Raw genomic sequence first — 16,345 nt, 5'->3', positions numbered from 1 at the left:
TACTACTGTTACTACTACTACTACTACTACTACTACTACTACTACTGTTACTACTTCTACTACCACCACTACTCATGCTATTATTACTGTTACTACTTCTGCTACTACTACTACTACTATTACTACTACTACTACTATTGCTGTTTAAAAATGACTTCCATCTGTTAAGTAATTTCGAGGGAAGCATATTTCCCTACCATACGTGTCATTAACCAGCCCCTCAAATGGCAGTCACCTTAATTACCCTTAAATTAATTTACACATAATTTTACTGTCTAATTAGAGTTTACTAGATTCTTTGGTTTATACTGCTGGATAAATAATAATGATAATGATAATAATAATGATAATAATAATAATAATAATAATAATAATAGTACTTCCGTAAAAGTCATATATAAGCTTTTATGCCTTTTTGGGGCTTTACTCTCTCTCTCTCTCTCTCTCTCTCTCTCTCTCTCTCTCTCTCTCTCTCTCTCTCTCACACACACACACACACCAGATAACTGACACTGAAATCCTTGTTACCATCGTTTAATCTCTCCAAGTTTACTCTGCCGTCAGTTATGCGTCAACACCTGACATGAGGGGATGAACAGCCGGTTATTATCAGTGCACGTTTAGGAGAAAAGAAAAATCCCATTCCAATTACGTATCTCTCATTGCCCGATACACAAGCAGGCCACGCTCCATCCGCAGCTCTGCATGTGACTGGTGGATGCTGGGAAAGGTTATATATTAATTGTGGGTGCTGGAAAACGTTGAATTATACTGGTGGATGTTGGGAAAGGTTATATCCTATAGTTGTGGATGCTGGGAAACGGTGAATTATACTGGTGGATGCTGGGAAAGGTTATATTGTAGTTGTGGATGCTGGGAAACGTTGAATTATACTGGTGGATGCTGGGAAAGGTTATATTGTAGTTGTGGATGCTGGGAAAAGTTGAATTATACTGGTGGATGCTGGGAAAGGTTATATTGTAGTTGTGGATGCTGGGAAACGTTGAATTATACTGGTGGATGCTGGGAAAGGTTATATTGTAGTTGTGGATGCTGGGAAACGTTGAATTATACTGGTGGATGCTGGGAAAGGTTATATTGTAGTTGTGGATGCTGGGAAACGTTGAATTATACTGGTGGATGCTGGGAAAGGTTATATTCTAGTTGTGGAAGCTGGAAAACGTTCAATTATACTGGTGGATGCTGGGAAAGGCTAAATTATTACTGTGGATGTCAGAAACCTTTTGTCATTATTTATAGAGGATGTAAGGCTGGCGTGGGCAGGGTTCAGCGTAGAAATTGACGTGAACAGAGAATAGTATGTCTAGAGCAGGGGTTCCCGCCCTGGGGTACATGTACCCCCATTGTAGTGGTCTAGTTTAAACGTCATGAGTATTTTTTTTTTACGTCTACACCTATAGCGCCGGTAGGCTTGCTTGAGGGGCCTGGATGGTGTTCGGCCCCAGCCCGTCATGGCGCAGACAAGTGTTTATAGTGGCGCCATGATCGGGAAAACTATTTGTTTCGCCCGGTCAAGGGAGAAATGCTTATTTTTTCTGTTTGTGTGTGTGTGTGTGTGTGTGTGTGTGTGTGTGTGTGTGTGTGTGTGTGTGTGTGCGCGCGGCTCGGCCAAAATATAATTGCGGAAGTTGTTTGGTTCGATGAAAGCTTGAGCGAAAATAATAAAGGGGTTGTTTTATTGACGGGCCGCATGCAGACTTAATTAGAGAAGCTTTTTTTTGTTTTTAGTGAGACGAAAATATGAAATAATAAGGAGCGAATTTTAATCAAGTGACTGAAAAGAACGGCGATGGAGAGGGGACTTATTAGCGGGGGGTTCACGGGGAAAATAGAAATATTTGAAGCGTCGGTTTTGTTGAATGACCCGAAGGAAGAGGAGGGCGAGGAAGGGGAGGAGAATGTGTGTCACTGGAAGGGTAAAAAGACTTACTGAGAGGGGGAAGGACTAATAGGGAAGAACCAATAAACAGAGAAGGTTTTTTATGCTCTTTCAGTTGTGAATTTTCTAAAGTTATTACAAAAAGATGAGACTTAACGGCATGTGAAAGACACTTGTTCCTCCGAATAAGCTTAGAATGAAAAAAAAAAGGAAGGTTTAGATGAGAGAGAGAGAGAGCAGAGAGAGAGAGAGAGAGAGAGAGAGAGAGAGAGAGAGAGAGAGAGAGAGAGAGAGAGAGAGAGAGAGAGAGAGAGAGAGAGAGAGAGAGAGAGAGAGAGAGAGAGAGAGAGAGAGAGAGAGAGAGAGAGAGAGAGAGAGAGAGAGAGAGAGAGAGAGAGAGAGAGAGAGAGAGAGAGAGAGAGAGAGAGAGAGAGAGAGAGAGAGAGAGAGAGAGAGAGAGAGAGAGAGAGAGAGAGAGAGAGAGAGAGAGAGAGAGAGAGAGAGAGAGAGAGAGAGAGAGAGAGAGAGAGAGAGAGAGAGAGAGAGAGAGAGAGAGAGAGAGAGAGAGAGAGAGAGAGAGAGAGAGAGAGAGAGAGAGAGAGAGAGAGAGAGAGAGAGAGAGAGAGAGAGAGAGAGAGAGAGAGAGAGAGAGAGAGAGAGAGAGAGAGAGAGAGAGAGAGAGAGAGAGAGAGAGAGAGAGAGAGAGAGAGAGAGAGAGAGAGAGAGAGAGAGAGAGAGAGAGAGAGAGAGAGAGAGAGAGAGAGAGAGAGAGAGAGAGAGAGAGAGAGATAGAGAGAGAGAGAGAGAGAGAGAGAGAGAGAGAGAGAGAGAGAGAGAGAGAGAGAGAGAGGCTTTGGAGGACGATATGAACGAAAAAATGAATATAAAAATGAAAAAAATACGTGAAACCTGTGTAATGACGGAGTTCCCAAAATAAATGAAATGCGGAAATGAGTTAGGTCGAAATTGAGAAGGAAAAAATGAGATGGGGATGAATCTGTTCCGGTGCGCCGAACAAAAAAATAATAATTAGGGGAAGTCTTTTTATGGCGGAAGGGTCCAGTGAATGAGGAGGAGAGAGTTCGTTGTAGAGAAGGGAACTCGCTATGGACAGGAAGGCGGGGATGATGGTTTTAGCGTGTTGTGCTGTAAGCCGCGTGAGGGAAGCTTCTTTTTTCTTCTTTTCTTCTTTTTCTTCTTGTTCTTTTTCTTGTTCTTGTTCTTATTCCCCCTCCTCCTCCTCGTCCTCCTCCTCCTCCTCGTCCTCCTCCTTTTCTTCGTTCTCTTCCTCCTTCTAACATTCGGCTGATGACAAAAAAAAGAAAAGAAAACTCTCTCCTTCCTCTTCCTCTTCCTTTTACTCTTTCTCTTCCCCTTTTCTTTTTTTCTTCTTCTTTTTCTTCTTGTTCTTCTTCTTGTTCTTGTTTTTGTTCTTATTCCTCCTCCTCCTCCTCGTCCTCCTCGTCCTCCTCATTCTCTTCTTCCTCCTCCTCTTCTCCCTCCTCCTCCTCCTCCTCCTCTTAAGACTGTTCATGTTCTCTGTTGTTTCTATAGTCGGGGATTCTGCAATAACCTGGGTAGAAGGGTGAACAGCTGATTATAGTCTGCTCACTCAAGTTAAAAAAAAATGCGCCCCTTCCCTTCCCCATTGAAAAGCATATTATTTTTGTATCCATAAACTCAATCTCTAACCGAAGCTGCATGTGACTGTCGGACGCTGGAAGAGGCATCAATATTGTGAAGCTCTATAAAAATATTGGCTTTCATGAGGAGGCCAAAAATTGCGTATTAAGTCGCTGGTGTTTGTCTGGATGGAATTAAAAGACGGTATTTAATTTTCCTGGATCCCCTGAAGACCTGTGCACCTACAGTTGATAGTTTGGCTTCTTTCTGCTTTCATTTTATTATCATTTTGTATTTTCTTTCGTACACCCTTCGGAAATGTAAAACGAGAATAGAGTGCAAGCATAAAACGAAGCAAGAACAACAAGCGGAGAAGCGGAGGTCATCAAGGGATCGGTGAAGATGAGAAAGAAATCCAATTGAGTAATCCCTTAAAATCCGCTGCCTGTGACTACTCTCCATTCTCCTTCTGTCCGCGTTCTTTCATCCTTCATCCCACACACATACTCCCACATACATAATCCCACATACATACTCCCACACACATACTCCCACATACATACTCCCACATACATATTCCCACATACATAATCCCACATACATACTCCCACACACATACTCCCACATACATACTCCCACATACATAATCCCACATACATACTCCCACACACATACTCCCACATACATACTCCCACATACATACTCCCACATACATAATCCCACATACATACTCCCACACACATACTCCCACATACATACTCCCACATACATACTCCCACATACATAATCCCACATACATACTCCCACACACATACTCCCACATACATACTCCCACATACATACTCCCACACACATACTCCCACATACATACTCCCACACACATACTCCCACATACATACTCCCACATACATAATCCCACATACATACTCCCACACACATACTCCCACATACATACTCCCACATACATACTCCCACACACATAATCCCACATACATACTCCCACACACATACTCCCACATACATACTCCCACATACATAATCCCACATACATACTCCCACACACATACTCCCACACACATACTCCCACATACATACTCCCACATACATACTCCCACACACATAATCCCACATAGATACTCCCTGATACATACTCCCACATACATACTCCCACATACATAATCCCACATACATACTCCCACACACATACTCCCACATACATAATCCCACATACATACTCCCACACACATACTCCCACACATCAACTCCCTCTCTCTCTCTCTCTCTCTCTCTCTCTCTCTCTCTCTCTCTCTCTCTCTCTCTCTCTCTCTCTCTCTCTCTCTCTCTCTCTCTCTTCCTTTTCCACCATCCTCCCATCCTCGCTTTCACGAGGTTTTTAAATCTCATAAATGCTGCAGTTTTTCTCACCCCTCGCTTCACATACTCTCTCTCTTCCTTCTCTCCTCCAACCCTCCCATCCTCTCACAAGCTTTTTAGATCTTATAAATGCTGCAGTCTTTCTCCCGTCTCGCTTTTCATTCTCTCTCTCTTCCTGCTCCACCCTCCCATCCTCTCTTTCACAAGCTTTTTAAATCTCCTAAATGCTGCAGTCTTCCTCACCTCTCTCTCCCTTCTCCACCACCCTCCCATCCTCTCTTTCACAAGCTTTTTAAATCTCCTAAATGCTGCAGTCTTCCTCACCTCTCTCTCCCTTCTCCACCACCCTCCCATCCTCTCTTTCACAAGCTTTTTAAATCACCTCTCGCTTCCCATCCTTTCTCTCTCCCTTCTCCAGCACCCTCCCATCCTCTCTTACACAAGCTTTTTGAATCACCTCTCGCTACCCATCATCTCTCTCTTCCTTCTCCGCCACCCTCCCATCCTCTCTTTCACAAGCTTTTTAAATTTTAAATTTATGGGGAGGCGGTGGCTGAGTCGACAGAGTGACGGCACCGCGTTCAGGAGGACGCGAGTTCAATCCCCGCCCGGTGCCACCAAGCTGGGATTTCTCAGCCGCCGCCACACATGCTGTCCAGAAGACCACCAATCAACCCGGACTATAGATTCTAGGATTAAAGATGAGCTCCGGGAGGGCAGCATGAGCCAATGCAAGATGGCGCCACTATAAACACTCGCCTGCGCCAGAACGGGCTGAGCCGACCATCAGGCCCCACCGGGAGGAAGCCTACCGGCGCAATGGGCCGCGACGTACAAAAAAAAAAAAAAAAAAAAACCTCTCGCTTCCCATCCTCTCTCTCTTCCTTCTCTCCTTGCATGCTCTCTTTCACAAGCTTTTAAATCACATGAATGCTGCAGTCTTCCTCACCTCTCCCTTCTCATATCCTCTCTCTCTCTTCCTTCTCCAGCACCCTCCCATCCTCTCTTTCACAAGTTTTTTAAATCACATAAATGCTGCAGTCTTCCTCACCCCTCGCTTCTCTCTCTCTCTTTTCCTTCTCTCCTCCCACCCCTATGATATCCTCTCAGACTGCTCTCACCTATACTTCGGTCTAATGCCACCTTACACTGCCCTCTCACTCCATAAATATACACCACATTCCTCTTTTGCCACCACGACAAACTACATCAACTCACGTTTTGCCAGACTAAGCTCAATGAATTTCTCTCACCACACACAACAAACAGTCCACGTAGCTTTTATTTTACGCCCGTTGAACATGTTATACAATTTCCTTTTGCTTCCCGACACGTCATATAATACTCTCTGAAACACTGTCATGTAAAATTCTGCATCACCTCACGTTTTGCTGCTCTTACCTCACCAAAGCCCAGGCAGAACAACAGAATACGTTCCACACGGCTTATTTTTCATTGCACTCTCCATGAAACGCAATTATTTGACCTTAACGCGTCTGACACCACACTGCACACCGCTCTACGCTACTACCTCTATTTTGATTATTTTTTATTATTTTTTTGATTATTTTTACTATTTTTCATTGCACTCTCCATGAAACGCAATTATTTGACCTTAACGCGTCTGACACCACACTGCAGACCACTCTACGCTACTACCACTAATACATCCTCTTTAGTAAACGCCACTCCACACCGCACCAACACTTCACTATGCACAATACTACCACTAATACCTCTTCTTTAATGAACACCACACCACACCGCACCATCACTTCGCTATCCACACTATACCATCTATTTCTTTCAACCCCAAACTCTAAACCACACCACAAACACTTCATTCTTCATACTACATTATCAATTTCCCTCAACACCACACGCCAGACAACACCACACCACTACTTCACTCCACACACACTACACCTATCTATCTATCTATCTGTCTATCTATCTATCTATACAATATTGACTTGAATTTCTTTACTAATAATGTTTATAGGACCTTTTTTTATGAGGAAATAATGTAGCACCGTCTCCATAGGCCTATTTTTTTTAAAGGCATCTTAATTAGAGTATACTTAAGGTAAATAGTGATAGCTTTTGTGTTTCTCTCTCTCTCTCTCTCTCTCTCTCTCTCTCTCTCTCTCTCTCGCTATATCATTCCATTTGCTACACAACCAACACTATCACACAATGCCATTCCATTCGCTATACACAGTGCACCATTCTACACCATATGCAATTCATCTCACTACTCACACCACACACTACAACATTATACCATTCAATTCGCTGCGGACAATAAACCACACTATACCACTACACACAATACCATACCAGAGAACCCCGTCTTAATTAACACGTGTGTCTATCCACCCCTTCCTTCACATCAACATACCACATCACACCGCACCTTATCGAACATCTGCCACACACATCACAGTAAAAACCAGGAAAAGGAAGACAAAGAGAACGAGAAAGAACGAAAAGAAGGAAGAAAATGAGCAGGAGAAAGGAGTGAAAAAAAGAAGGAAAAAGTCTAGAGAAGGAGAAGCAGGAGGGGAAAAACAGTCAAGGAATAGGAGGAGCAGAAAAAGGGAAAGAAAAGAGGGGGGGGACCAGGAGGAAGAAGAGGAAAAGTGAAGAGGAAAAGTGAGAAAAAGGAAGGGGATAAGGAGGACACACACAATGATTTTAATTTCACCAGGAAAAGGAAGACAAAGAGAACAAGAAAGAACGAAAAGAAGGAAGAAAATGAGCAGGAGAAAGGAGTGAAAAAAAGAAGGAAAAAGTCTAGAGAAGGAGAAGCAGGAGGGGAAAAACAGTAAAGGAATAGGAGGAGAAGAAAAAGGGAAGAAAAAGAGGAGGGTGGACCAGGAAGAAGAAGAGGAAAAGTGAGAAAAAGGAAGGGGATAAGGAGGAGAGGAGGAACAGTGAAGGAGCAGGACACACCATTTAATTTCCTACACAACATTTTAATGACACACACACAATGATTTTAATTTCACCAGGAAAAGGAAGACAAAGAGAACGAGAAAGAACGAAAAGAAGGAAGAAAAGGAGCAGGAGAAAGGAGTGAAAAAAAGAAGGAAAAAGTCTAGAGAAGGAGAAGCAGGAGGGGAAAAACAGTCAAGGAATAGGAGGAGAAGAAAAAGGGAAGAAAAAGAGGAGGGGGACCAGGAGGAAGAAGAGGAAAAGTGAGAAAAAGGATGGGGATAAGGAGGAGAGGAGAAGTGAAGGAACAGGACATACCATTTAATTTCCTACACACTATTTTAATGACACACAGTTACACACCATATACCAAGCCACACCGTATTCCTGGACGCGTTACTGAGCTGGAAATCCTCTTTATTTCAAACGCTCAACCACGCCATACCATCCGCTCGGCTCCTCTTCCCCCCCCTCCTCTTCTCCGTCCCACCCAGCAAGCCCCCTTCCCCCCGCCTCCCCCTCAGACTACATCCCCCCCCCCAGTCACCCCCGCTCCCCCCTCGCCCCATGCTCTTTCCATGCGCATCCGCTAGAAAATCCGAAGCGGCCAAATAGAAAACGAAGGCCGATTATGGAACATTAGCCCCCCAGCACCTCTCTCTCTCTCTCTCTCTCTCTCTCTCTCTCTCTCTCTCTCTCTAAAGGGAAAAATATGCTCCACACATCCTCTATTTCCATAAACTGATTTTTTTTTTTATGGATATATTCAAATTTCTTTACCTCTTTTTTCCTTTTTCTCCTTTTCTTTTTTCCCTTTTGTCTATGTTTAATTCTCTCTCTCTCTCTCTCTCTCTCTCACACGTTCAAGTATTATTATACTCCCTCCTCCTACTCTTCCTCCTCTTCCTTCTTTTCTTCTTCCTCCTCCTCCTCTTCTTCCTCCTCCTTTCACATACTTTCACTTTTCCCCGCGAAGAAAGCTTATGAGCCACTTACTCTTCCTTTTGCATTTTCCTCCTCCTCCTCCTCCTCCTTCTCCTCCTCCTCCTCTCCTCCTCTTCCTCCTTTTTAGTGAAGACGCACATTCCACCTCTCTCTGCTCTTCCACCTCTTTCCTCTTCTGCCATTCCTCCTCGTTCATGCATACCGTACCTACCGCTGTCGCCCTCCATCACGAGAGAGAGAGAGAGAGAGAGAGAGAGAGAGAGAGAGAGAGAGAGAGAGAGAGAGAGAGAGAGAGAGAGAGAGAGAGAGAGAGAGAGAGAGAGAGAGAGAGAGAGAACCATGAAGTAATCTAATAAATGAACTGACTGGGTAACAAACAGGTGTCCAAATCCCCCAACACACACACACACACACACACACACACACACACACACACACACACACACACACACACACACACACACACACACCTTATCTTCTCTTCCATTCAATTTTGCTTTTCACTTTTCAATTTCATCTATTTGCATTATTTATCTTTGCATCTCTCTCTCTCTCTCTCTCTCTCTCTCTCTCTCTCTCTCTCTCTCAGTTGTTTTGTTTTCTCTTTTCCCTCTTCCTTTTCTTCTCGATTTTGTTTATTGTTATTGTTGTTGTTGTTGTTTTAGTCTGTGGTGTTATTTTTGTTGCATTTTCTCCTTTATGTCCTTTCCATTCCCCCCTTCTTTCTCCTCCTTTCCCTCCTCCTCCTTTCCCTGGCCCTCCGGCAAAGTATCGGCTTGGGATTCGCCTGTAGAAGAAAAAGTCACGTCACATTATTGTGTTCAGGATTCTTCCGATAATCGATCATCACATCTGTATTAACAACAAAGTTTTTAGCGTCAGGATTTTGGTGAGGATATTTTGTGACGACACAGGAGTAGCGTTCACCAACACGTGTGACTTCTTCTATGAGCGTCCATGTTTGAACCATAGACCAAACACACACACACAAAAAAAAAACTACTGGCGTGGGCGGGGCGCATAGAGTCCTTAATCATGTTTCTTGATGGTAACTCCAAGCGAGAGAGATGAGAAAAAATCACCCCTCACACAAACCATTTCATAATGTACTTTGAAGCATTTGTGATCAGCTTGTGTATTATCTATTTTGGGGGTTTATATCATGGCACAAATTTGGCCCGTCGCTGGTACACGGTAAAGCCACAAATTTGGCCCGTCACTGGTACACGGTAAAGCCACAAATTTGGCCCATCGCTGCTACCGGGTTAAATCAGTGTCAGTCGAGAGTTGCGTCCCGGCACAGAGGAGTGGGTGTGACCAAAAACACATTCGGTAGACAAACGGTTTTGAGACGGAGGCACACTTCTGTGATAGGCAATATAGAAAATATGCCCAACTCTGTTCACTAAACGTCTGAATTTCCTTTAAGGGGCACAGAATACGCATGTCTCCTTACTTTACCGCTCTTCCATTCGCTCTTGTTCTGGCTTCCATTTCTTCTTTCCATTCTCTTCCGTAACCATCCTTCCGGCTCATCATCCTTTCCCGTTCTCTCCCCTACGCCTCTCTCTCATATCTCCTCTAGTCCGCCACTCTCAGCTACTCAGCCTGCCCTTAAGAAACATGTGCCGCCAGGAGAGGGCGTGGCGTGACGGCGAGTCCCGGAGCGAACAGGCAACATGTATGGATTGGCCTCGTGTGAACGTTAAGCGAGAGAAAGTATAAAGCAGGAAAAGAAAATATCCGGGAAATAATCCATAGAACTTAAACCAAAGAGGAATATAATGGAATGAGAAGGGAAACAGAGCTAAAGGAAGGGAGACGAAGATAAAAAATGAAGGAGGGAAAAGGAAGATTACAAAGAAGAATGAGATGATGGAAATACACAAATAATGGAAAGTAAACATATGTGAGTCCATAGAGCTAAAGGAAACAGAGCTGAAGGAAAGGAGACGAAGAGAAAAAATGAGGGAGGGAAAAGGGAGATAACAAAGAAGAATGAGAACAAGATGGAAAGCAAATACACAAATAATAGAACTTAAAAGAAACCAAAGAGGAATATAATGAAATGAGAAAGAAAACAGAGCCAAAGGAAAGGAGACGAAGATAAAAAATGAAGGAGGGAAAAGGAAGATTACAAAGAAGGAGAACGAAATGGAAAGCAAATACACAAATAATGGAAAGTAAACATTTGTGTGTCCGAGGCTCCCTGACCGAAAAGCAAACTATGGTGTCCCTTCAATATACGTATAGGCGGGTAGTTCCTTATTGTAGCTCTGTGGTATTCAGTAAGTTTTTTTCATTTATTTATTCACAATCATTCAGTACGTTGATATCGAAGCGTTTCCAAAAGTCACCAAAGGATATTTTCTCGTTTTTTTTTTTTTTTTTTTTTTTGCTATTCTGTCAATCCAGTTTTCAGATCTTTTGGTAACGGACAGAAAACAAACAAACAGATGTTACAACGACGAAACATGATGGTGCGCCTCGCTGATCTAAGTAAGGCGGGTGAAAATATAAAGAAATAAAAAAACAGTGGATAAAAAGCAAGAAGAGGAAGATGCTGAAACGAAGTAAATAAGTAAAAGATAATAAAAAAAAGCCTGAGAAGAAACTCGAAAGGAAGATAATGAAAAAAGAAATAAAGCAAGATGATTAAGAAAATAATGAAACAAGAGAAATAAGAAAATCGATAGAAAGATAATAAATAAAACAAAAGAATGACAATAAAAAAAACTAGAGAACATGTGAATATAAGGAAATAAAGGAAGGAAAAGAATGAATACAAAGAGAAATAAGAACGAAATGGGAAACAAATACACGAATAACGCAAAATAAACATATAACCTGTCTGAAGGACCCAGAACCAGAGGCAGACGGAGGCATGAACAAACACAGATTGCATGTCACGTTCAGGACCAAATATAAATGACGGAGAGAAAACAGATTAAAGCTCACTGGTCTCATGATGGCGGCCGATAACAGAGACAAAAATGGAGACAGCGGGAAATTGTAGTCCTTTGGCTTCTGAAATTACATCGGTAGCGCAAATAGAAGGCGGAGAGCGGGGCAGCGTCTCCCACGGATGTATAACGTGACCGGAAAACAAGTCAGGAGAGAGAAAATAGGAAGATGAAAGTAAACACACGAACGATTACAATAACATGGAAAGTGAAGGAAGGATGACCTCTCTGATGGGTAGCAAAATGGAAAAAAATACAATATGTGGTAAAATGAAAGAAAACAACAGTGAAATAAAGGGAAAATAGGAAAAAATAAGAGTAAACACACAAATGATTACAATAACATGGAAAGTGAAGGAAGGATGACCTCTCTGATGGGTAGCAAAATAGAAAAAAATACAATATGTGGTAAAATGAAAGAAAACAACAGTGAAATAAAGGGAAAATAGGAAAAAATAAGAGTAAACACACAAATGATTACAATAACATGGAAAGTGAAGGAAGGATGACCTCTCTGATGGATAGCAACATAGAAAAAAATACAATATGTGGTAGAATGAAAGAAAACAACAGTGAAAAAGGGGGAAGAGGAGGACAGAAACAGCTTTAGATTATCCCGATAACATGTGAATATATATAAAAAAATAAAGAACTGCAAGAATTACGACTATAATAATTCAATACAGAAAAAAAGTCAAAGAAAGGGAAAGTGGAGAAGTAAGCAATCACGAAGGACGATTAGAACAACATGAGAGAGAGAAGGGAGGAAGGTCTCCGATGTACTGCAAACAGGAAAATACAATACGTGAAAGAATAAGAGAAAACAACGATGAAATAGAGAAAGAAAAATATGAAACGAACCATAAGAATTACGATTAAAATATCACTGTATAAGAAATGCCTCAATGGTGACTTAAACACAATACCATACGGGGAAAATAAAGAGAAAGCGGACGATGAAATAGAGAAAAAAAATATGAAAAGAACTTAAAAGAATTACGATTAGAATATTTTGAAAATGTTAAATGTTACGATTAAAATATCATTGTATAAGAAATGCCTCAATGATGACTTAAACACAATACCATACGGGAAAAATAAAGAAAAAGCGGACGATGAAATAGAGAAAAAAAAATGAAAATAACTTAAAAGAATTACGATTAGAATAATCTGAAAATGTAAGGAAAGTCTCGCTAATGGATTGTTAAATAGGAAAGAAAAATACGAGTCAAGAAAAACTTCGACAAAACAGAGGAATCAAAGAAAGCGGAAAAAGAAGAGAAGAAAAATAACACAAGAATCAAGATTTGAGTTACGTAAAAGAAGTGTCGTGTCGCTTAAAGGCATAAAGAAGAAAAAACACGATACAAGAAAAATAGAGAAAAAATAATCAAAAAGAAAAATATGAAAATGAGAGAAAAAAATATGATTAGAATAAATTGAAGGGGAGAAGATGTTTTGTTGGCGAAATGTAAATTAGAGATAATAATGAATACAAAAATAGAGAAAAAGAATCAAAAAGAAAAATATGAAAATGAGAAAAAAGATTTTGATTAGAATAAATTGAGGGGAAGGAAATGTTTTGTTGGCGAAATGTAAATTAGAGATAATAATGAATACAAGGAAAATGACTTCCATGAAAATGTGATGGAAATGTCACCAAGATGGATTAAAGAAACACGCAGAAATAATGGAAATGTCACGGTGATGGGACGCAAGTGAAAATAAAAATTCCGACGTAGGGAATCACACGGCAATCTCCCAAAAATGTAACAAAAGAAAAAAAAACCACTAGGACAGGTCACAGCGATGAAAGACAAGAGATGGAAACGAAGAAATCAAAAGATCGCTTAACAAACGAATGTAAAAAAAAAACCTATTGAAATGAAAAAAAGAATACGAAAACAACAACAGAAAGAGATAGAAAAGTAATCTCTTGGAAAAAATGAAAGACGGAATACAGATGAAAAAAAAAAATGAAAAGAACACACAAACATAAGATATGTCGTGGACCGTGTATTTGGTTTGAAATATATTTCTTCAAAACAATTTCAAGAAATGATATAAAATAATGGCCAGCTAACATTTTAATCTGAAATATATTTCTTACAAACATAATTTCCTGGAAATTTATGCATACGTATCTATCATTTTGACGTGAAATTTATTTATAACAAACAGGATTTTGAAATTATGGAGGAGTATACAAGTAATCAACACTATCCTTCCAAATTTGATGAATTATTTTCCTTGCAACCAGACTTTTGGATTCTCTTCTCACTGACAAGCTTTTCAGTGTTAGGACACAGGACGAACCGTGCAGCCAATCAGCTCGGCAGTTCGGTGACTACTTTATAGCTACAGCACTTTACGACAGTGTAATTTGCAGCCGCGCGGCAGCTGAAAGGAATCAACGAGATGGCTCGTTACTTCTACTCGTACAGGAAATCATGGATGTTCGTTTTATAATAGATTAAATTTAGAAACTGAAAGTGACTCGAAGTGCTACTTAGCAGCTACAACTTAAAGGTTGCCAGTACATTTCTTAAATATTAATAATATAATGAAATGAATGGTCAATTATTTATCTTGATTAAATCGTTCGCACTGAACTTTCAATACAATTTAAAATTAAGTACATTCATTTTCCAGTTTATTACCAAATACAATGGACATACTTAGGAGCAACGAGTAGCGATAGGAGCAGCGAGTAGCGGGCTTTTTTCATTATTGTTTCCTTTTTTTGTGCCCTTGAGTTGTCTCCTTTGTTGTAAAAAAAATAAAAATCCTGTGGACCACCCAAAAAGTCACCATGGACCACCAGCTGAGAACCACTGCTCTGGGGTCATCTTCCTATGGTTCTCTTTCCGTCCTAACTTCTGCAATACATTAATATCACGACTCTTATTTTGGTTATCTATATTTGATCAGTTTTACTATTGGTATGAGCTATACAACTACACTTCCCATTCTTGTTTAACTTCACTACAATATCTTTAACTTTTGTCTGTTCCCTCATCAATGGTTCTGTTTCCGCCCTAACTTCTGCAATACATTAATATCACGACTCTTATTTTGGTTATCTATATCTTATCAGTTTTACTATTGGTATGAGCTATACAACTACACTTCCCATTCTTGTTAATCTTCGCTACAATATCTTTAACTTTTGTCTGTTCCCTCATCTATGGTTCTCTTTCCGCCCTAACTTCTGCAATACATTAATATCACGACTCTTAATTTGGTTATCTATATCTTATCAGTTTTACTATTGGTATGAGCTATACAACTACACTTCCCATTCTTGTTTATCTTCACTACAATATCTTTAACTTTTGTCTGTTCCCTCATCTATGGTTCTCTTTCCGTTCTAACTTCTTGGTTATCTATATCTTATCAGTTTTACTATTGGTATGAGCTATCCAATTACACTTCTCATTCTTGTTTATCTTCACTACAATATCTTTAACTTTTGTATGTTCCCTCATCGCCGCCAGCCCCCGCCACCAACACATCAGACGCGCGGCACATCACCACCACACACGCGGGGACAACAGAAGCACACCACCGTTCTTTTTTTAGGCGCAGATGAAAGCGGCTCAAAAAAAAAAAAAAGTCACCTGTCACGGCTCAGTCCACGCGCCTGTTATCATGAGCAGTTATCGATGGTCGTCACTGTGATGGATTTATAATGAGGTAAAGCCGCTGGATGTCATTATTGGAGCTATTCATAATTTGTCCAGATAAAAGTACACACACACACACACACACACACACACACACACACACACACACACACACACATGCCCCCCCACCACACACACGGATAGCTATTTCACCCTCCGCCCCCATAAATTTATAACCACATTTCCACGCTAAGTAATGAAATGGCCAAAAGCTGGGGAGCAAAACTTACTGTATTTTGCGTTGGTCTGCTCTGTTGTAATAGGGGAACGCTGTGGAAATATAAACATACTGAACGGAAAATAATGTCGCAATGCAGAACACAGCGACGTGAGGGGCAATGAGTTATACAAGTAAAAAAATATATTAGTTTAAAAAAAAAGTACGATGAATAAAAAAAAAAAGAAATACAGCTTCATAGCACTTCTCAAATATACACGAGGTTACAGAGGCGACACGCTCAAAGACCTTAAAGTATTAAAAAGTTAAACATATGTTCATTATCTCACTTCCACATTACTGTAAATCTGCAGGGAGGAAAACAGTTATCTCTTCACTAGACGAATGACACCTGCTTATCGGCGCTTTCAGGCCCGGAATGCACATTTTTTAATAATTTTTCTGTCTATATTTGTAATGCAGGCAGCGCGGGGCCTGGCTCTTGCGTCAGGATTGAAGGGAAAATAATAATAAATTGAACATGAAAAAATGCGAGATGGATATATGCATGCACACACAGCACACACGAAAAAAGAATATATGGAGTAAAAATATTGAATGAACGCATACAAAAAACATATATATGGAGTAGTAACAAATCCAACAAATACCAGATATATATATGAGTATAAAAAAACCACGGAACTGGAACAAACACAGAGCGGCCCAGAGGGTGTGCGGAGAGGGAAAAAGAGCTGTG

The 16,345-nt window shown here is 40.8% G+C and overlaps 1 protein-coding gene across 1 annotated transcript in view; it reads right to left on the bottom strand.

Annotated features, from left to right (window-relative positions):
* LOC126981055 (zinc finger matrin-type protein CG9776-like) overlaps positions 1-16,345 on the bottom strand; it is a 127,848-nt gene that overhangs the window by 57,470 nt on the left and 54,033 nt on the right. The gene's annotated exons all lie outside the window — the stretch shown is intronic.

Source organism: Eriocheir sinensis, chromosome 46 (assembly GCF_024679095.1).
Source record: "Eriocheir sinensis breed Jianghai 21 chromosome 46, ASM2467909v1, whole genome shotgun sequence".
Lineage (NCBI taxonomy): Eukaryota > Metazoa > Arthropoda > Malacostraca > Decapoda > Varunidae > Eriocheir > Eriocheir sinensis.
This window is presented reverse-complemented; position numbering and strand designations above follow the sequence as displayed.